This window comes from Protopterus annectens, chromosome 3.part1, assembly GCF_019279795.1.
Source record: "Protopterus annectens isolate FY-2018-M chromosome 3.part1, PAN1.0, whole genome shotgun sequence".
NCBI classification, from domain to species: domain Eukaryota; kingdom Metazoa; phylum Chordata; order Ceratodontiformes; family Protopteridae; genus Protopterus; species Protopterus annectens.
In genome coordinates, this window is record NC_056732.1 from 621,116,855 (window position 1) to 621,140,972 (window position 24,118).

Genomic DNA, 24,118 nt, shown 5'->3' on the forward strand with positions numbered 1-24,118 from the left:
GGGGTAAACCTACAATCTCCCATCCACTTATCGAGATTTCTCTTGAATAGTCAGTGAGGGGCTCTGCCTAACATGGACTGGGATTCTGTTCCAGAGTGTAGGGAGCCTCTGGGTTATGAATCTGTCCCTCCAGCATGTCCTATTTATTTCTGTGTTGAGGTTTAAGTCACTTGTTCTCGTGGCTCTGATGGATTTGGATTTTCTGAGGTGGAGCATGTCCATTAATTCAGGATTGGACATGGCCTTGTATGTCAGGCACAGATCACCTCTGAGTAGGCGGTATGCGACTGAATAGAGCTGGAGTTTTTTCAGTTGGGCAGCATATGACATATGTTTAAGACCCTTTATCCTCTTGGTGAGGAACTTTTGGGGTCTTTCTAACTGCTGCAGGTGTCGGGTGAGATACATCCCAAATGGGGCATTGTACTCAATCATTGGCCTGATAAGAGAAGAGTACAGGGGCACAATGACCTCTCTTGATCTAGATGTGAAACCCTTCATGATAAGGTGGGCAATATAGAAGGTCTTCCTAACCACTTTGGCAATGTGAGTGTCAAATGAGAGGTTACGGTCAACCTGGGTCCCTAGGTCCCTGATTACCTCTTCCGTACTTAATGGATTACCGCCTATGTGGTAATTTGTCTGTACCTTGTTTTTCCCAAAGGGTATGACTATACATTTTTTGGCATTCAGCTTAAGGCCATGGCTCTGGCACCAATTATCTGTTTCTATGAGGCCTCTCTGAAGGATGTTTGTGTCCGCTGGAGTATCAATTATGGCGCCCAGTTTGCAGTCATCTGCGAACTTTGTCAGCCACAATCCTCCTATGTTTGCCTGTACCTCGGAAAAATAAATGCCAAACAAGAGGGGTCCCAGGACTGAGCCCTGTGGGACACCACTTGTGACTGGCTTAGAGTCTGACATAGCTCCAGCAACTCTGAGCCTGTGGGTTCTGTCCTTGAGCCAGTTTGCAATCCATCTTGTGACATATGGGTTTACATTTAAGCTGGTGAGTTTGTCTATGATGCCCAAGTGGGGTATTGTGTCAAAGGCTTTTGCAAGGTCAAGGTAGGCTGTGTGAACTGCCTTACCCTCATCAATGGCCTTAGTGACTGTTTCAAAAAAGTCGACCAAGTTCAAAAGGCAGGATCTTCCCTTGACAAAGCCAAATTGGGTAGGATCCAATGTCTGTAGGTCCCCAATGTCTTTGTTTATGAGTTCCATAATGATCCTCTCCATAGCTTTGCAGACCAGGCTCGTCATGCTTATGGAGCGGTAATTTCCAGGGTCCGTAGAAGCACCGCCTTTGTGAAGTGGGACCACTGTTGCTGTACGCCACTCTTTGGGTACGTATCCTGTAGTAAGGCTAAGATTAAACAGCAGCCTTATGTGTGGGTTTAGTTCCTCTTGGAGTTCATGTAGCACACAGCCCGGGACACCATCCGGTCCCATTGATGCTGTGTTTTTAGCTTTAGAGAGGGCGGCTCTCACCTGGGCATCTGAGATGTTAGGGAGGCTACACTCTGCTGGGATAGTTATTTCTCCTTTTGGGGAGGGGGGAGAAATTTGCACTGAACCTGTCTGCCAGAATGTTGGCAATGTCAGTGGGTTCAGTGTATTTTGTGTCATTTTGGACTAACTCTGAGCATATCTGGGAGTTTCCACCCAGGTTTCTAACATAGCTAAAGAAGGCCTTGTGATTGTCTTTTGTGTCTTTTGCGATTTTTCTCTCAAAGTTGGCCTTGGATGATTTTATGTGTGATCGTAGTTTTTGCTAGCACTGATCAGAGGCGCTTTCCCTTTTAGGATTTTGCTCTGTCATGTAGTAGCTTCCTCCTCCTGTTGTAAAGTTTGTTTATGGCTGGGGTCCACCAGACCAGGCCTGCCTTTGGGGAATGGGTCTTGGTTTTATTTGGGATTGCATGATCCATGCATTCTTGAAGGTGCCCATAGAAGGCATTTGCAAAGGATTCAGCAGTGTGGGTTGTGGTTTCCACTGGCCCAGGGGCCTTGAAGGATACCACTTCAGTCTTAAGAAGTGTGAAGTTTGCTTTTGAGAAGTTCTTCACTGTGGTCTTTGTGCAGGGGTGGGGGCGGGATGTGGATTTCCAGTTAGATTAATTTATGGTGTGATCTTACCAAAGAGGGATATACTTCCGGTGTGGAGCATTTTGTCCCCATGTTTGTGATGATCAGGTCTAGTATATTGTCTCCTCTTGTGGGAATGGTGACTAGTTGTTCCATTGCATTTGAGTTTATGAATTCTAGGAACCTTTGGGCTAGGGTGTTGGGGCTTGAGTAATGTTCCCAGTCTAGGTTTGGGTAGTTGAAGTCTCCCAAAATGATGGTATTTGGAGAGACATTCATACTCTCCAGTGTCTTCAGGAAGGCTGTGTGGGGTTCCTGAGTTTGAGAGGGTGGTCTGTAGCATGCTACAAACTGTAAGGCAGTTTTGCCTATGGTTAGTTGCACCTGGATAGTCTCCGATGCTTCGTGTATTGCCACTAACCTGGAGGTGTGGGTATCTTTGATGAAAATGGATACTCCCCCTCCTTTTGTGGTTCGGTCCAAGTTTTGGGGCCGGAAAGCATGATATGAAGTAAAACCTGATAGTGCTGGGGTGCTCTCAGGAGCCTTGAACCAGGTTTCAGTCACTGCACAGACATCGATGTTCTCCATACTGAGGAGGGCTTCGAGGGCATGCATCTTGAGGTTTAGACTTCTGGCATTGAGCAGCATTACCCTTAGTTTTTTTTCACTTGTGTTTTCTAGGGAGGTAGGTTTGTCATTTGAGCCTTGCCTAAAAAAGGCACTATGGGGGTGGCAAGAGCCTTGGCCAATATCCGGAAGCCCAGGGGTGACAGGTGCAAGCCATCCCTTGCGAAGCAGCGTGGCTTGTCAAGCATGTCATCCCAAGCAGACAGACATTGGATCCCCTTAGAATGACACCAGTAATTAAGCCAACTGTTAAAACTGATCATTTTGTATTTGTACTGTGGCATCATTCTTAGTGAGGGTAAGATGCTGCTCAGGGTCAGGGTCATACCGGCCTGGGCTACAATATCAGAGAGCTCCTCTATGTTTCTTTTCATGTAGTCCAGGGAGGTACGTCTCAGGTCATTCACACCGACATGTACAATGACTGAGTCATATTTGTACTTGCTGTGGAGTGACCTGAGTGCTTGTGTTATGTGGCGGATTCTAGCTCCCGACAGGCAGCTTACTGTGACCTTTTCCTTGTTCAGTCTGGTGAGCGGGACGTCAGTGTGTCTGACTATGGAGTCACCTATTACAAGTGTGTCCGGCATGTTGTTTGGCCTTAAGGGCTGTGACTGTTTAGCACACTGACTTTGTGAAATATGTGTTGCATGTGCTATGTCTTGAGGTGGTGGTTGCTTGTATACTTGTATATATGATTTTTTTTTTTCAACTTTTTATCATAGTAGTTTTTGATGAGTATTATTGATGTATGTATTTTGTTATATTGTTTAACTGAGCTGCTATTTTGTCATAGATGCTGCTATTTTTGATTGGCTGCATTTCTTTTGAATTTATTATAAATTGATTATTAGTGATGGCAGCAGTATTTATATGGTCTGATGAAGCTGTAGTGAAAGTGTTTACCTATCTTATGTTTGCTTTAAATTTCATTAAACTATGAGTTTTATTCCATTGTTATCTTTATTTTTTGTGCTGTAGTACTATTTTTCAACTGAATATTTGTTTCCATGAGCGTATTTTGTATGGATAATTTTATTTTTATTGTTGTTGGTAAAAGTTAATGTTTTATCCACTTAAAAGGATGATGGGAAATGGTGTTCTGGTGAACTAGAGCACATATTCAAATGCTAATGCAAACAATGCACTGCAGTGTATTTTTATGCACATCTTTTACTTTTCCTAAAATATGTGTACGTTATATTAGGGGAATGATCACTACATAATGAGGTAACTGCTCACTCTTCATCTACCGATGCTCTCAGCATAAATCATTGTTCACTATATGGCCTGCAAGTGACGTGTAAGTTTTTATGGTACATTCCAATAACTGTTTTTCCAACAATAGTGAACGAGCTTGGAGAATTGTTTCTTGGGAGTTGTATATAGAATATCGGTGAATTCTAAGCCTTTTGTAATGGTTACATACATAAAAGCAAAGTCTGTTTGCTCAGTATAATAGGGAAATATAAGCTGGATGCTTTTTAGTAATAGAAACAATGTTACTTGCTACTGAAGACCTCATATCATAGTTGGTACAACTGTTGATAGTGGTGCTGGTACCTACACCATAATTAAATTCAGTCATCTATGTCCCTGATATTTTATAGTAACAAATGTGGCACTGATATTGGGGTTGCAGGTTTACTCCCCTACATGTACCATGTTCAATGCATGTCCAGACCATTCTCCTACTGAGACAACTGCTGCTTCTTTCTTATTAGGGAACACTTAGAACTATGGCTGGTGCAAATTATCTGAAATATCTGGCATAGCCTTCACAGTTTTGAACTCACTTTCTCCTAGTTTTATAATTTCTTAATGCTAGGAGACGTCATACTAAATGCCAAGTCTTGGCAACTTGTTTCAGTTCAACCTTGTCTAAAAAAAAAAAAAAAAAAGCAGATCCAGTCACCCTAATAATATGTCCAGTTCAGAAGTGTATTGTATCTTATGAAATGATCACTGTATCACTGTCCAGGGATATGTCTTTACTAAAGAACACAAGTGCCGCACAGCTGTCATGAGATCTTTTCCTTCACTGATAGCTGTAAATGTTCTCCAATCAGGAGCCAGATTAACAATTAAACTAATGATCTTACAAAGATGGGTGCCAGAATCTAAATGCTTCTGTCATTGGTCTGTTTTGGGCTCCAGAAAGTCTCTGTCTCATTTACTCCACAGCAAAGCCAATGAGAAGGATGAGCTGCTACAGGCAATTTATGTAACAAAGACAAAAGTATTTGTCATTGTGGTGCAGATCATAAACTCAATGAACTTTTTATTTGCTTTTTTATTTATTTATTTTTTTTTTAGCAAAAGTGGGCTGGTCTGAGACAATACTCCATGGGTCAGAATGTCTGTGGGTCACATTTAGCCCTTGAGTTGGACACCCTGACTTAAATGAACATCGGTCTTTTCTGATGCATGCAAGCAATGGTGCATTGTACATAATAAATGCTTTGGAAAGAATAATTTATATTTCAGTATTGTTTTATTAATTTTCTGTCATAAAAATATGATGCAATCTGCTTTAATTTCAAGTTTTTTATCTCCAACAAACAATATTACTTTCCTTTATAATCCTCTAGTATATCTAGTATACAAAATGTTTTGTGGATCCATTTCCAAGTGTAGACTTTCCAAAAGGAAGAAGAGGATGCTTTAGCTATTGAACTCAGAATAAGGTCTTCATTTAATATTCCACATTTTCATTCTTAAATAAATGTTTCCAAAATGTATCTTGAATATTTTATATTCTATTAATATTTTTAATAAATCAGACTAAACTGATGTATGTATGTTTTGCAGTATTTCCTTAAATCATTTTCATTAAACCTATGTATTTTACTATAATGTAATTGCTTATATTTTGGATATTTAACTATTATATCTCTTCTATAAAAAAAATCTGTTAATATATCTTTAGAAGTGTTTTTTATCATTTTATTTTTATTTGTACCTTCTAAAAATGGATTACTGCACAGAAAGACTATATAGCAACGAATATAAATCTATGTATTTATGAGTAAAGTTTTTAAACATTTTCAAGACTGTTGTTTATATATCAATAACTGCAAAGAGCATAGGTTCATAGATTAGTACTAAGCTAACTGCCCTTGTGAGCCATTTTAAGCTTAGCCAATTATCCCTTGTGAGACTCAAATCCTGCACCTTGTGTTTGTAAGGTAAACACCTTAACCATTAGGCCACCCTCCTAACCCATTTATGCTAACTTGAAAATAATGCAGTATCAGAAACCATGGTTTATTATTACCTATTTCTAAGTTTTTATCTTGAATTTCACGTGTTTTTATTATGTAAACTCATATGAAGGTCTTTTTAATTATTTTTGCATTCATTATCAATCTGATGCAGTATTACTTTAAAATCAGTGACGATACACAAATAATGTCCCCCCCCCATTTATAACTTCTCTCTTAAAATTGAAACATATATTTTCCTTCCAAGTGCCGGTGATGACAAGACCATTGTAGGAATGTTTCTGTGAGTCATCTAGCAACATTTCATAAAGTTAACAACTGAAGTCAACTAATCTGATCTCCATCAATCTCACCAGCAGACCTATGGCTGACTAATCAGAGACAATCTCTGTTCAGTCAGGTAGCCTGAGAGCAGTAAAAGCTCAACAAAGAGTGATTAGGAAGAAATCTACTATCGCTCATGACTTATTTGCAACTGAGAATAAGGTAAATACTTTCTTCTTTGGATATTTTATTCTGAAAGGGTCTGTTAGACCATGGGCTTTCATAATTACAGTCATATTGCTTAACTTGAAGTCATTTTTACATTTATTTATTTATTTGTTCATTTCCATTTGTTTACCAGGAAAGTCTGACTGGGTTATCGAAACCCCTTTACAGTGGAGGATCAGGTAGAAAAGTTCCGCCAGTTTTACATACATTAACAATCCCTGCAGTAGAATTGCATACATTGCATATCGTCCAGAGTCATGGTTTAATTGTCTGTTACAACCAATGATTGTCTACAAGCTCATTCAGTTTTTGGTTTAGGACATGCTAATATTGTTTGTAGAGTTGCATGAGGCATATAAACTTGTCACTGTGATCAGTTTTGCACTGAGAAATGGCATCCATTCTGTAGTGCCAGATTCATGAATGCATACACTAAGTGTACATGATTTGTATTCAAGAACATCCCTACCACATTTTTTGTACTATTCACTCAGAAAGATTGCACTAAATGAAGACTTAGTCTACACTTTGTGGTAACCTTTATGAATCCCCCTCAATATTTAAGGTTGCAAGAAAATCAGTGGGAAATCTGAAATTAGGAATACGACGGTAGGAGCTATGCTTGTGTTGTCTATTCACTCAGAGCGATGTACACTTAGTGTAGCCCTTCACGATCTTGTGAGTTTCCTTACACTAAATGAATTCGTAACAATGATGACTGCCCCTTGCAATTGGCATTGTTTCCTATCTCAGCAATGTAACTACCAATCCTTTTTGATGATTTTCTCTTATTTGTGCAACTATGCATTTTTTGTCTGCTTTAATAAATTTAGTTTCATACAGAAGGTGCCAAAAATGTTTGCTTTCGCAGTAACATGTAGACCATTCACATTCCAACTAATGGATTTTTTTTACATCTGCATCCACTATAAATGTATGTTTTTAACTTTATGACATAGAATTCATTATTGTTATCAGATTTAGGTCATCTTAGCGACTTCCTGTTTCCCTGCTTCCTGTGTTTACAATTTACTGACTGATTAACAGTGGCTTCAGTACATGTGGACTTACAACTGCACTTTTTTGACTTGTCTACCCTTGTGTTTGTTCTCTTCTTGCATGCTAGACTTAATCTTATTCCTAAACAGTTAGAAAAGAAATCTTCTCAGATACTGTGATAGGCTTGGTTAGTAGAAAAAGAGCATTATCAAAGGCCTAGAAAAAGATAATATAGTATTCACTGTTGTGCTTTGAGTTTTACCAGGCAAAGGCGTGCTTTCTGCAAGCAGTTTCTTTGAATGCTTTTAAATACAAAACAATGACCATAGTTCTTTCATTTCTTTATATTTCCATACATTATTGATAACTAGGTGACTAGCATGGTCTTTGCAAGATCATTTTTAATTATATATCTGGGTCACAGCTTTTAAAACATATTCTGGGTAATATTCACTTATACGAACTGTGCTTGGGAGCCAAAAGAACTAGATTGTTATGATTATTATACATTTGTATCTCACTCCTATTCTTAGGCAAGTAAGATGAGTGTTGAAGACCTTAGATATGTGGGCTTTTTTTACACTTATTTTTTATTGTTAAACCTCTGCACATTATTCTTCTTTGTTTTTCTAATTGCATATAGTACATGTTTCTTTTATAGCTTATACAGTTACTAGACAGAAGTAGAGTACAATTTCATACATATTCATAAACAGGAAAGCATGATCATATTTGCCAAGGTTCTGCTTTATAGCTTTCCTGTGCTTGCTTCTGTTATAATGCACTTTGATATGACATAGTGTCAGTAGCCTGCCTGTGCTTGTGATGGATCTCTGACAATATAACCGTATGGCATAAACTTCGGACCCCAAAATGATGGCAACATGTCCTACCTCCAAATCAGCTTGTGCCTTTAAACTGCCATAACTGTAATTACACACTAAAAAATAAGTAAACATTTCCTTACACAAGTGTTATTAATTCAGTTTGCTTCAAGGCAAATATAAAAACTTAACAGTTGGCAATGTAAAGGACCCTATTTACCAAGTTACTATAGAACAGGCAACTTGAAAATAGTTAGGAATTAGAGTATATTAACAATGCAATTACTTTGTGTCTCTGTTTATTTTTTAAGCTGGTGTTTGCCGTATGATTATGATCTATACCACTGATTAAATACAGCCTTTTGTCATTTTGTTTCTGATGCATTCTGCTAACATTTCTGACCTTGCTATAATTGAGATTCACTAATGCAGTTTACCCAGATTCGCAATACTTTTTTATTTTTGACTGTCATTCTCAAGTCACGTGTGCTTTCAAAAGAAGGAGCATTAGGAACATTTAGGCTGTAAACAGCATGAAGCAGAATCCTTGTGGGGTCAGTTGATCTTTAATTATCTAAGCAGTTTTTGCAGATTATTTTTGTTTCCTGTAAAGATTTTCATCTTTCTAATGAAATTTTCCCTTATAGTGTCCTTACAAAATCACATGCATACCTATATTTATGAATATGGCAAATAGCTTCAATAAGCATTTAATGCAACCTCTTACTCAAAATTACTCCAAAACAAAAGAAATACTGAATCTGATTTTCAGCGATCCCACAGTAACACTAGTGACTTGCATTTTAGATGTCAGGTATACCAATGACTGCAATCCAATATTCACTACTCTTTTACAAGCCTTTGCATCTTTCATGTCTAACATCATTCCATGAGCCTGTTTTAGTGTTCCTAGAAGAGGCTGCTGGGGAGACCTTTGGAGTATATGGGGACAAAACTGAGTCATGTATTCTGTGATTGTGCATGACATTTTTTTACAAGCATTCTGTAGCTACTAGTAATGTCTTGCATATTGAAATATCCAAAAAAATCATGGTGCTATATCAGTAGAGTCTTGCATCACTGGGAACACTAATGTTTCATGTTACCTGCCCTGTCATATACTACAGAATGAACACAGTCACAGCATGTGGAACTACACAAAATTAATACGTGAGTCTGACAAATATTGTAAGCAAGGTGTTCCAAATTGCAGAACATACAACTAGTAAGGTAAAGCAGAAAATGCAGTTTTTAGTTTTTGAGCACGTAGGTGACTACATATTGTTCTATACTTGTAGGTTCAGTATTATTTGCAGGCACCTACATCATGCAAATATAGATGGTAGATGATTGGATGGGAGATAGGAAATTCACCCCAGGGATCACGTCAATCACCCTGCTAGACAGGGGTCCAGGGAAGTAAATATTGTGGGAAGAGATAGCCAGGGAATTGTTATGGCTAAGCTTGTATAGGCCCTAGGGCCGATAGCTTAGTACCAACCTATGAACCTATAACCACAAAAACACACAGGACATGGTAAGTAAGCAGCAACTTCATTTAATGTAAAGAGTAAAACAGAGCAAGACGTGACATCCTACATGCACACATTGCATCCTCTCCTTTTACTTTACTGTACTAACTGTAATGCTTACATTAACACACACACACACACACACACACACACACACACACACACACACACACACACACACACACATGCACACACACACACACACACACACACACACACACACACACACACACACACACACACACACACACACACACACACACACACAAAATTACTTCTTTTGCATTTAATTGATGATTCATTTACTGAAACTATTAAATCGGTCAGGTACCTACCAACCCTCTTTATCAAAAATAAATAATCCATCCCTCTTTAAATATACCTTCTCTGAGTCTGTACGTCAGTGGGTAAAAAGACAAATTGCCTTATCCCACTGTATAGGATTTCATACAGAGCACACACACAGCTCAGCATGTTGTTTGTACTATAAGTGAATCTAAAAGTAAAATAGTAAAATACAATTAGTGCTAAAGCTCTTCAATATGCACATAATCAATCATCTGCATGCATCAATGTTATAAACATTAATGAAATGTAGACACTACAATTTTCCACTATGTGCAGAATTACATAAAGAATAGCATTATATACGGATATATATATATATATATATATATATATATATATATATATATATATATTTATATGTATATATATATATATATATATATATATATATATATATATATATATAGACACACACACACACACATGCACACACACACACATATAGATAGAGTGATAGATACAGACACACACACATACACACACACACACACACACACACACACACACACACACACACACACACACACACACACACACACACACACACACTTACATATACTATATTATAGATTAAGGATATCACACAAAATGCATATATAATTTCTTTTGGGTAGAAGTATACATGAAGCATGCAATATAAATACAACTGAAATGTCTGCTATATTATAACGGAAAATTTTCAGTTTAGCCCATGCTATTATAACATGCAACATAATGAATTTAGTTGTTTCAGTAATGATTTTACCACATGAAGATAATTTACAAACAGTAGCAAATGGGGTTTTAGTCATAGCTGGCATTACATTTGTATTCAGTAATTTTTCATCAACAGATAGATTTACTAACCAAGGAACTGGTCAGTACACCATCATCATCAAAAAGCACTGTGTGAATCGCACTTAGGACTAATCTCTGGGTGAGGAATTTGCAGCACTTTCTGGATCAAACTGACCTTTAATGGCAGTTTCTCAAACAACTCAATAAACCATAATGAAAAGTCAGGAACAGGTGTTTTCAATTCCTTCTTAAACCTTCTGTTGTTTTGACAACTTATGACTCTGGTATACTGGAAATATCAATGATAACTTCTCATTATTTCAAGTATTTAGCAACTGGATTCTGAATTCAGACTATCTCTTATGCTCTTAGCATTCATGATGTCTTAACCTGGTATCTGAGCTGATCCATCACAGTAGGCGCTCTCTTTCTGCTGAACAGCTTGCAATGCAGACTGGGCATGTGAAAGTAGTCCTGGGTGAAGCAGCTAAATGAGAACATCATTTACTCGCAACCTTATTCTTACTCTTTCTTATCGATGACTGAAAAGGTTGAAGTGGAGTATTTCTACATTGAAGAACTTCAAGCTGACTGCCATGCATTGAGTTAACAATGCATTTTTTTCATGGGGTTGTTTACTGTATGAATAACTCTCTCAGCTTGACTGATGGTATTTTTTGAGAATATGTGATATGTTGAAGCCATTGCTGTCAGAAATAACAAATCTTGACTTAGCAATTGCTTGCCAGTATCTGTGATGTGTATGTTAGGAATACCAGCTCAAGGAATGCTGGAATTATCAGTGATATGACACATTGTGAAGTAGTGTCATTAACGTGATGACCTCAGGGAAGCTATAGAAGTAGTAGTGAACACAGATAAGATACTGACTGTTCATCGAACTCGAACAAATCTTCTACAGTTTCATGGTCTGTTTGGAATCATGTGTGGCATCATTATATCTTTAGAGTTGCTTCTGTGACGTTCATTGCATTTTTGAAAGATTTTTGCCACTTAGTTTGTTTGGATGGCTCACAATTGAAATGTTAGCACCTGAAATGTTGAGTGCCAGCATGTAGAAAAACAATTGAAAATGTGGGAAAAGAGCTAATATTGAACATCTCTCTTCTCCTTTAAACCTTTTTTTTTGCATGGAGGTAACCCTCCTACACCCCCCCCAAACTTATTTATACTAACTCATTGTACCTCTGAGAAAAGGCAATATACCAAGAAATGGCTATCTTGGACTTAGTATATGGAACTCTATTTTCTGACATTCAGTTTCTGTGCCTCGAACTTGCTGTAGCATGTCATGACATTTCAAATGGTTACCCTGTATGGGCATTTCTGGCCAAAAGAAAACATCACATGCCCATTTTTTTTTTTGACATTTAACAGTTCCTCGGTGCACATCATGCATTCTGTCTAACATGAGACTATGTAGCTTGATTTGGCCCAGTTATTCATTTGTATATGAACATCAGTCCCTGTGATTCATGAATTTTATTTCCCTAACATGTAATAAGCCAGGCTTCAGGTTAGAAATAGACGGAGCTGTGAACAGAACCCAGATGAGCTGAGTTTGATTAGTGACTCAGGCACTGGAGGATCCAGGAAGGTGACGGAAGTGAATAGCCTGTGACAACTTGCCCATCCCAGAATGGACAGACATAGGTAGGGCACCTGACAGACACATCTCTGCGGTTAAATCACTGATGGTAACCAGGATTACTCAAGCATGCTATCTGTAAGAGGGGCAGTGCTTTGGTTGAGATGCAGGTGAAGGTATTGAATAATTACACTGCAAGTCCATTGCATGCCTTCCCCTTGAACACTACATGCATGTGTAGGATCAAGAAACATGGGTGCAGTATAACAAAAAGAATGATGGAAACCTACATGACAGCTTCACAGTTATCTGTTGTCCTTGGGAATGAAGGGGTTGTAGACAGATTTCACTCAGCATAAACAGATCGGTCTTACAGATCAAGGAGGTAGACCATGTCACCCTCCATCACTGTACAGTATACTGCCATCTTGAATCTTTACCATGCACCTGCAAATCTGTTAATGTATAGCTCCTTGTCTCTGTGACTGTACACATCATTGCCTCTGTGACTATGTCAAACTTTGCCTCTCTGCTTGAATCATTGTCTCTGTGACTATGTAAATATTGTTTGTGACTGCACTGCACTCCCTAGTACATATGTATTCTGTGACTTCACTGAATCACACACACATTATGCCACATGCAGAGACCTTCTTAATATAATTGGTTGCTGAAATGACACAATCATTTCTACTCTAGTGGTTTCAGTCTGTGCTCAGAATAAGTCGGTACTGACGCATTTGACTCAGATGGAAATTTCTCAGACCCAGCTGTCTCAATGAGCTTTCAGTAATGGTGTTGCAATTTGCACTGGTATCTAGTTTCAGTGTGACAAATATAATATAAAAGCACAGGATTTCAATCCAGTGACTTCTGTTGGCACATATTTTACTCTGTTGTTGAACCTCTGGTGTAAACCAGGGTTATATGGGAATGGTGTCTGTATGAAGTGTACACACTTTCAAGACATAAATCAACAGCATTCACAAATATATTGCTTCTTGCCTTATATCAGCGAGTTTGGTTGGAGACATTATTGAATGCATGCGTACTACATCAATTTGCTTCTCTGCAAAGCAGGTTGCTGTCCTTTTCTTTCTAGACTAACACTACTGTAAAAAATGACTAGCTTGACCACATTTCCTAAGTATGCAATTAAGAGTTGGACATGATTCTATCATGCTGATAACAGCACCATAAATACCATGGCACATGCTAAGCTGAAAGCTTCAGTCTCATGCATAAACTGAATTGTATGCACTTTTATACTGTTATAAGCATTTGTAGCATTACACTTTGACTTATTTCTACTCATCACAAGTTTTAGCTTCATCTTAATTTTGCACACAACTAATATTCTGAAAATCTGATTTGAATAGTAGTTAACTCTGTTGACCTGTGAATGATTCTTTTCAGTGTCAAATCAGATTCAGATGACAGTTTTCTCCATACGTTGTTTATTTTATGCTACATACTATTCTTACCATTAGTAATGAATCATGCAAATTGCCAAACTTAGTCATTAGAACTGTGCCTTAGCTCAGTTGCTTATGACAGAATAGATCCTTGTGAAGCAGGATTTCTAATGCAAAATAAATTGTGAAAATTAAAAAAAGATCTTTTGAGCTCACTTATTGCTTGGCTTATTTTTAATGTCATCTAATTCAGACTGCTGTTCTTCAGTGAGATAAAAGATTAAACACCTTCATAGGTTCAAAGGCTCACAGCTCTAGGCAATCAATCTGCCTACTTTTACAACACTAGCAAAAAAAAAAATAAAAAAAAAAACATTCAAAATTCCCTCCATGCATAAGGACGGCAAGATAGGATAAACTAGGTGAGAATTTGAGGCCGCCTTCCAGTTATTTAAGTTTCCTGGACAATGGTAAGTGTGCTACTCTGATTCATATGTAGTGGAAGCTTGTTCCAGAGATGAGGGATGGATTGGAATATGAATCTATTACTCCAATTTATCTTATATATCTACTAATGAAGGTTTAACTCCTTTCTTTGGGTATTTGAGCTAGCATTTGTTCTGTGAAGGAATAGGAGGTAAAACATTTTTTTTCTTTCATGGCTTAAAAGACTAGACACATATTTCTGTATCTAAAAGACAGTGAGTACAAAGAGAGGGATGCCAGTTCGTCCTGGTACCCAAGATTTCTGAGGCCACTTATCATTTTAGTTATATATCTCTCTGTGGTCTTTCAAGTTGAGTTTATGCTTTAATATATGCCAAATAGTGCATTATATTCAATAATAGGTCTGATGAGATATGATTAAAGGGGAATTAAGGTTTTGTTAGAAATTAGTTGAGCCAGGTAGAAAGTTTTCTGAACTATTGCAAAGACACGATACTCAAACAATAAGAAATTATCAACCATACTTCCTGCTTCCATCATAGAATCCCTACCTCCTCCACCACGTCGCTAAAACACACTACCCTAGAACCACTAATTATTATATCTATATAATATTGAAATACATTATATATGTACACACTCTAGGGACCTAAACCTTGTCACCACAATAAACAGAACATGCTGGAGGGATAGATTCCTGTCTCAGAGACTTCCCATACTCTGGAACAAACTACCTATCTCTATCAAACAAAGCTCCTCATTAGCACTCTTCAAGAAATATCTTGATGACTGTATGGAAGATAGGAAATTCACCCCGGGGATCACTTCTGAGGCTCTGCTTGACAGGGGCACAGGAAAATAATTTTCTTGGGTGGCAAAAGCCAGGGTACCGTTTGGCTACGCTTATATAGGCCCTAGGGCCAATAGCCTAGTACCTACCTATGAACTTATGAACCTATGTATGAAGATAGTACAGATAGATTGATAATCTATTACTCTCAATACCCACAATATTACTTTCAACTACTGCAAATTGACTTTAGCCTTAGTCAAGCACTGCATTACAGATAAATAGCAAGTACCCCCCCCCCCAGATTTTTTAACTTACTATCTCTGCTACCCTTTCTTATCTAGAGGACAATATTTTCCTGTACTACCCTTCCTGCCATACAGCAGCTCCCTAACACATATAAGATAACTCTGGCACTGGCCATACTTTTTAACACTTTACACAAGCACTCTACCCAGCATTAACAGCAGCTTATCATAGCTCCTAAATCCCTAACATCACTACAACTTGTAGCTATAGACCACTCCCATATCAATTCCTACACTCCCAATTACCTATCACTTCAAATCTATTACCCCCTTAACAACAAACTCCACCACATCTTTAATACTGCACCTTTCACACATACACCTAACCACACAGTTATACACATTACCCTTGTATCCACCCTACTATTACTGAAGCTAAATAATATGTGTTGCACATATCCAACTCATGTATTAAAAATGTTATTCTACCCACTAACAGTCTTCACCCTACTCCTACTTTCCATCCTGTCTTCCTACCACACTCAACTTCATAACCACACCCACCCCCATGGCAGACAGAATCCTTAGCCAATCCCATAAAACTAAAAAACTTCCCTATTTCACCATGCAAAACCACCTCCCACCAACTCTTCCTTGCAATAAGCTGACAGTCAAAGCTAACCCTCATTCTTCTCAATGACAAACTAAAATAATTAACAAACTAACCAAACTCTAGCTACACTTACTTCAGAAACTCACTTGTTGTGGAGACATACACCCTAATCCAAGACCCATTACATCAACCAACCCAAACTTAAATCAGCTAAATCCCTTATACCACAGACTGACCTCATCTCTCCTCTTCTTAAACTTAGATGTAAGAAGTATACTTAACAAAATTCAGGACCTTCATGCCCTACTAGCTCTATACAAACCAGACATTGTTGTTTTAACTGAAACATGGCTTAAACCGGAACACCACAGTAATGAGATTACTACCCCTGGCTACAATATTATCTGAAGAGATAGATTAGAGAAAAAGAGAGGAGGTGTAGCAATATTATTCCAAAATCATCGCACCATAGAACCATTAGATTACAACAGCCAAGAAGTCAAGGATGTAGAACTAATCTTTGCCAAATTAAAAATAAATTCCCAAAAAGATGAATAATTGTAGCAGGTGGCTATATCCCACCAGGCAATAACATCACCATAATGGAAAGCTTACTTAATTGGATCTCTAACTCACTTCCACAAGAAACCCTACTATTAGGAAACTTTAATATCGATTGGCTTAACTGCTCTAGCCACAATCCCTCTGTGTTATAAACCTCCACAGGTTTACCCAAACTATAACCACCACACCAGAATTGACAAAACATCCAGATGCCAGTCCATCTTAGTCTGGTTCCTGGTGTCTGCCCCAGTCTTGCACAACAATCTGGCTGTCTTCCAGACAGCCTAAGTGACCATCAACCAACCTACCTAATTAGGAACAGATCCCATACCAACAGCCAACCAATCCTCAGAGTAGTTTACAACACCAAGAACTTTACACCTACTGACATCATCAATGCACTAAAAAGCTGTAATTGGACTCCCCTAAAACAACTATCTCTAGACAAAGCTGTGGAATACTTTAACACAACCTTCCTAAAAATTTTAAATCATCATGCACCCTCCCGAACCATTAGAACAAAAACTAACTATGCCCAATGGCTAAGAAAAGACATTAAAAGTATAATTCAAGAAAGGGACAAGGCCTGAATTCAATCTCAGAAAAACACCACCACTACTTTGAGACAAAACTATCTAGAACTCTGCAACAAAGCCAAAGAACAAATCAAACTAGACAAAACTAAATACTATAAAAACATGCAAGAAAAATATGCTCACAACCCTCAAAAATTCTTAGCCACAGTAAATGGTATACTGCACCCAGGAAAATCCACTACTCCAACCCCTGTGCTACCAAACAATCACGATAACATCCCCACACAATTTAATAAGTTCTTTACCGAAACAGTCCAAACCCTTGCCAATGCCCAAAATAGTATTAGTAGCCCCACACCAATAACCACCCCAACCTACCCGAATATATAAAAGAATACCTCCAGTTTTAACCTTCACGCCATGTCCAACAAGTCAATTTCTAAACTCCTTACGAAACTTAAACCAACCACACTAACTGCTGATAAGCTACTCGCAGATTTACTTCTAATATCAGGTGAAGCTATAGCCTATCCTGTCTCTATTCTCATAAACAGGTCTCTATCAGAATGCAAAGCACCTACCTCATGGAAAACATCACATATTATTCCACTGCACAAAGGAGGTAACACCAGCTATTGCCCAATAGCAATCCTATCACCTCTATCCAAAATATTAGAAAGAGTTGTTCATAATCAATTAATGCAGTACCTCCAAAATAACAACCTACTTTCTATATCTCAGCATGGCTTTAGTCCTTCCCATAGCACCACCACAGCACTACTATCATTCACCAACATAGTTAACCACCATAGAAACAAGGGTCTATTCGTACCTTCCATATTCTTAGACTTATCGAAAGCCTTTGACATGGTAAACCATAGTATGCTTTTTGACACTCTATCTATCCTAAATATAAGTACCTCCTCTATATCATGGTTAAAAAGCTACTTATCAGGCCATCAGCAATCAGTTCTATGGAAAAACCAACTGTCCTCCCCTGTTACCAGTAACTACAGGTGTCCCTTAAGGGTGCATCCTCGGCCCTATGCTGTTCTCTCTATTTACTAACCAGATCTCCACATCCTCACCCACTGCCTCAGTTGTACAATACGCAGATGACACCACCCTTATATATGCGGCCCCACCCTGAATGAGCTGCAAACCCTAACCCAAAATAACTTTACCCTGAAACTTGGTTCACTAATACCAAATTTATTGTTAATCCCCAAAAAAACAAACTGATTCTTTTCAACCCAGGTAGATCTCCTCCTCTAAATAATAACTTCACCATCAGCTCAAAAGAAAACATTCAAATCATTCCAACCACACACTAAACTGCTAGGTGTAGAAATCGACAATAACCTGAAATTCAACATCCACATAGCACAAACCACCAAGAAAGTTAACAAAAAGCTTGGACTCCTCTACAGGAATAAGCAGTTTATCACTAAATATACCAAAGCAACCATTGCAAGGACTCATCTTCTATCCATCCTTCTCTATGCCTCCCCCATCTTGACTAATCTCAGCCAAACTGATCTAAATAAAATGGAATCTTGCTATAACAAGATTGCCAAGTTTGCTACTGAAGCCTCATATAGGTCCCACCACTGTATATCCCTTAAGCAGCTCAACTGGCTTGAGTTGCCTCAAATACTTCTGCTCAATCAACTCTCTACAGCACACAAGCTGTACTACTACCCCGACAAATTCCCAACACTTCAGCATTTAATTGTGCACTACATTCCCTCTATAACCTTAAGATCTAGTAACCAGAACCTCATAATGGTCATCAAACATAAAAATGATGCTGGTAAATCCCTCTTTGCCAGTACAATTGGTAGAACCTGGAACACACTACCAAGTCAAATAACTTCTGCTACCTCCACTATTCATTTAAAAAAACTGCTGATAACCCACTATTTAAACAACTGGCTGTGCTCATGCCACTCCCCTGGTTAATTCATATCAAGAGAGTGCTTCAGAGTTTCTGCTAAGTATAAACAATTTTTCCTCTGAAAGTTTCACAACCCATTGACATTACCTTACAGAACATATAACTGTCTTCTACAAATCCAGCAAACATGACCTTTTGCCTCAAACAAACATTTTACAGTAATATACACTACTACCAGCCAGAAGAAAGAAAAAAAAAGCACCAACTGTTGTTTGTATATACATCATTTTTTGCCTAGTTTTAAAGTTGTTAATCTTCACTATATTGTGTATGAATACTATATTTTCTTATATGTTTGCTCTATTTTCTCTCTCTCATGTATTGTATGGTATTTTGGAACTTTTCTCCCTGGGCATCCACTGAAAATGGACCTGTGTCCAGTCGGACTTTCCCGGTAAACAAATGTAAAATAAATAAAAATGTATGTTATATTTAACTTGCACATGAAGAGGAGGCTGTTAATTGCACATTTACATGCCAGATGTAAGAAATGTTTCAACTTGGACTACTTTACACTTTCCAAACAGTCCTAAAATCATGCTATAAAAACTAAACTTTCTACATCCATTGCCTCCACATTTTTGCCACGTTATCTTGAAGAACCAATGTTAGTGGCAATGTTAATGGTTGAATGCATCCAATGACAAATATACAGCAACTGGCAATTGAAAGAAACAAACTGGTATATTGAGGACTGTTGCTATTTCTCTGTTTCTTTAAAATTGTGGTTATTTTGTCTGAAATTTTCAGTGTTATCGCTTCTGTAGATAAGTTTTTGTGTTTCATTCAGTTTTCTGTGCATTTAAACTATTCTCTTTACTCAAAGCTAAATTGTCAAATTGGATCATTGTTTTGGTACTTTTTTATTTTGATGAAGATCTGTTTCATCTCAACATTGTGATTTTTGGTGGTTGAAAATGGAGACTGTTTTTTATTTCTTTTAGGCAAACTGTGAAGATGTTCACAATTTACCATAATTTCCTTATTTTAATCAATTGTCCAGAGAATACTTATTATAACAAATATACACCTGGCAGTCTAATGAACTTATTGAATAAGCAATGCTGTTGCAGTTTTATAATACACAAATTATCATCTTGAAGTCAAAGCAAACACTGATCACATGTGAATAACTTGAAACTGCAGAATGTAAAGCTGCCAAAATGTTAAGTGCTATGGTGACTTCTCTGAGGCACTGTGTAATACTCTTTACATTTGTGTTCAGTTGTACCCCACCTAAGTACCATGTTCAATCATAGCCTCACCTCAGGCTTTGTGCCTACTGAATGGTGCACAGTGATGGTTATCCCACTACACAAAGGGGAGCCACCACGGACTCCGGGAACTACCGCCCCATTAGCCTGATGAGCCTGGTCTGCAAGGCCATGGAATGTATCATCATGGAACTTATAAACAATGACATTGGTACTCTCCAGACTCTGGACCCCACCCAGTTCGGGTTTGTAAAAGGCAGATCATGTCTCCTAAACCTGACAGACTTCTTTGAAGTGGTCACCAAAGCCGTAGATGAGGGTAAGGTAGTTTGCACAGCCTATCTAGATCTCTCCAAGGCTTTCGACACCATCCTCTACTCTGGAATTATAGATAAACTCACTAAACTAGGTATAAATCCTTATGTCACAAGATGGGTTGCCAACTAGCTCACTGACAGAACCCACACTGTGAAAGTAGCAGACTCCAAATCTGACTTCCGACCAGTGACAAGTGGAGTACCACAGGGTTCAGTCCTGGGTCTTCTCCTATTTGGTATCTACTTCTCAGAAGTACAGGCTAACACAGAAGGTCTTTGGCTAACAAAGTTCGCAGATGACTGCAAACTAGGAACCATAATTGAAACTCCTAATGATGTGGACATCCTACAAAAGAGCCTCACTGCAACAGATGCCTGGTGTCAAAGCCATGACCTTAAGCACAATGACAAGTGCTTTGTCATCCCTTTTGGTAAAAACTCTGTACCCATGAACTACAACATAGGCGGTAGTCTACTTAACACCGAAAGTGTGATAAGAGACTTTGGGACACAGGTGGACAGTAGTCACTCCTTTGATAATCACATCGCCACAGTATTCAGGAAATCCTTCTACGTGGTACACCTTATCACAAAAGGTTTCTCATCCAGGAAAAAAGAGGTCATTGTTCCCCTCTACTAGTCACTCATTAGACCCATTATAGAGTACCACCCCCTTTTGGTATGTACCCCACAAGACATCTACAACAACTAGAAAGACCACAGAAATACCTCACAAAGAGGATTACCGGCCTCAAACAGATGCCCTATGCAGACAGTCTCATAAAACTCCAGCTTTACTCCATCGTATATCACCTACTCAGAGGCAATCACTGCCTAACATACAAAGCTATGTCAAACCCAGAGCTTTTGGACATGGCTCCACTTAAAGAAATCCCAATCTCTCTGAGCTACATGCTCTAGGGACCTAAATCTTGTCACCACAATAAACAGAACATGCTGGAGGGATAGATTTTTGTCTCAGAGACTTCCCATACTCTGGAACAAACTATCTATCTATATCAAACAAAGCTCCTCATTAGCACTCTTCAAGAAGAATCTTGATGACTGGATGGGAGATAGGAAATTCACCCCGGGGATCACCTCTGTGGCTCTGCTTGATGGGGGCACAGGAAAATAATTTTCCTGTGTGGCGAAAGATAGGGTACTTTTTTGGCTAGGCTTATATAGGCCCTAGGGCCAATAGCCTAGTACCTACCTATGAACCTATGAAGTAGTAGCATAGACTTAGCTTTTGTGAAGTATGTACAGTACATGTAAATGTTTCATGCAACATGTAAGGGGCTTACAGCACGATGTGTTAAGGTTCCATGGCTGGTTGGCAGCAGGCTAATAAATAAGAAGAATACTGAGGTTTCAGGCTTCTAATGTTAGCAGTAACTGGAACACAGATGTGATGCTTAAGTAGGTAGGTATGGCATCCCAATGAGTGACTGCAATTCACATTTTTTTAAAACATGTAATGTTTTATTGAAATAAACTTGAATAGCTAGTGCTAATGACATATTCCTTCCCTACTTTCTATGCTGTGTTTTATCTATAAATAGTCAATGCAATAATTATCTCAAAAAAGTTGTAATATGTTCACTAGTAATTGTCTCGCCACTGAATTGCTAAATGTATTTTCAACAGCTGTCCAGCTGGTGAATCTGGGTATCCTGAGGCAATGTTACAACTGCCTCATGTACACAGACAACCCTCTCCTCCTACCACAAAACACTAACATATGTGAGAGATGCAATTATACAGCCAAACTGGAAGCTAAGCTGTCTCTACCCAAGACTGGAACAGACAGTCAAGAGGAGAACGTTAACACTTGCACCACAACTCCAGCCGCACACAGACCTACTAAAACAGCACTGGCAAAAAATACACATAAATACACCAAATCAAACTCGGAGGCTCTAAATAAAAACCTGAAAAAGCATCAGAGACCTCCAAAGCAGACACCCAAACAACCTGCACTTCCCATCTCAAACCAGACAACACATAAAACACAAAATCAGTGTGCTGCACAATCACAGCCCTTAAGGCGAAATAACATACCTAACACACTAGTAATAGGTGACTCTATAGTCAGGCACACTGACGTCCCACTCACTAGGCTGGATAAGCAGAAGGTTACTGTTAGCTGCCTGTCAGGAGCCAGAATCCACCACATAACACAAGCACTCAGGTCACTCCAGAACAAGTACAAATATGACTCTGTCATTGCTCATGTTGATGTGAATGACCTGAGACGTACCTCTCTGGACTACATGAAAAGAGACATGAAAAAGCTCTCTGATAATGTAGCCCAGGCTGGTATGACCCTAACCCTGAGTTGCATCCTGCCCTCACCAAGAATTATACCTCAGTATAAAGAAAAAAATGATCAATTTCAACAATTGGCTAAACTTCTGGTGTCATTCAAAGGGGATCCAGTGTCTGTCAGCCTGGGACAACATGCTCAACAAGCCGCATCGCTTTGCAAGAGACGGCTTGCACCTGTCACACCTAGGCTTTCGAATACTGGCCGAGGCTCTTGCTACCCCCATAGTGCCTTTTTTAGGCAAGGCTCAAAAGTCAATCCCATCTCAATAAACAGCACAATTAACAAAAATCTGAGGGTTATGCTACTCAACACCAGGAGTTTAAATCTCAAAATGCACGCACTCAAAGCACTCCTCAGGGGGCTATATTAGATCACCGAATGCTTAAAAAAGCGAACGGTGATTGATCGACCTTATGTAAGCGAAAGCTTAAAATATCGAAGCAACAGAAACCCAAATTTTTTCCTAGGGAAAGAATTTGGTTGTCCGTTTCTGTTACTTCAGTATTTTCAGTGCTGTGGTGGAAAAGTACGGGTCGGATTCAAGTAAGTGTGCGATTGTGTGGATGTGAGTGCTAGGGCAGGTTATGTTGAGTTAGCGTTAGGGCGCGAGTTAGGTATGTGTGTGATTGTGTGGATGTGAGGGTTAGGGTGGGTTAGGTGAGTTAGGATTAGGAAGCAGGTGAGGTGAGTGTGCGATAGTGACGGACCTTAGGGTTAGGGTTTGGGTTAAGGTAAGTGGATAGTTAGTGGTGTGTGTATAATTTAGTGTAGGGTTAGGTGTCAGATTTTAGGTGCATGTGTGTAGATTGCTGTTTGTTTGGTGTGCTTGTGTTGTGTGTATGTGTTTTGGAACAGCGATTTTTTTTCCCCTAGGAAAAAAAAATGGTGTTCTGACAGTTCCAGATTGTAAGCTTTCGGTCGATTATTCACCGTTTGCTTTTTTAAGCATTCGGTGATCTAATATAGATCCCTCCTCAGTATGGAGAACGTCGACATCTGTGCAGTAACTGAAACCTGGTTCAAGGATCCTGAGAGCACCCCAGCACTACCAGGCTACAACTCATACCACACGTTTTGGCCACAGAACATGGACCAAAACACAAAAGGAGGGGGTGTATCCATATTCATCAAGGATACCTACACCTCCAGGTTAGTGGCACAG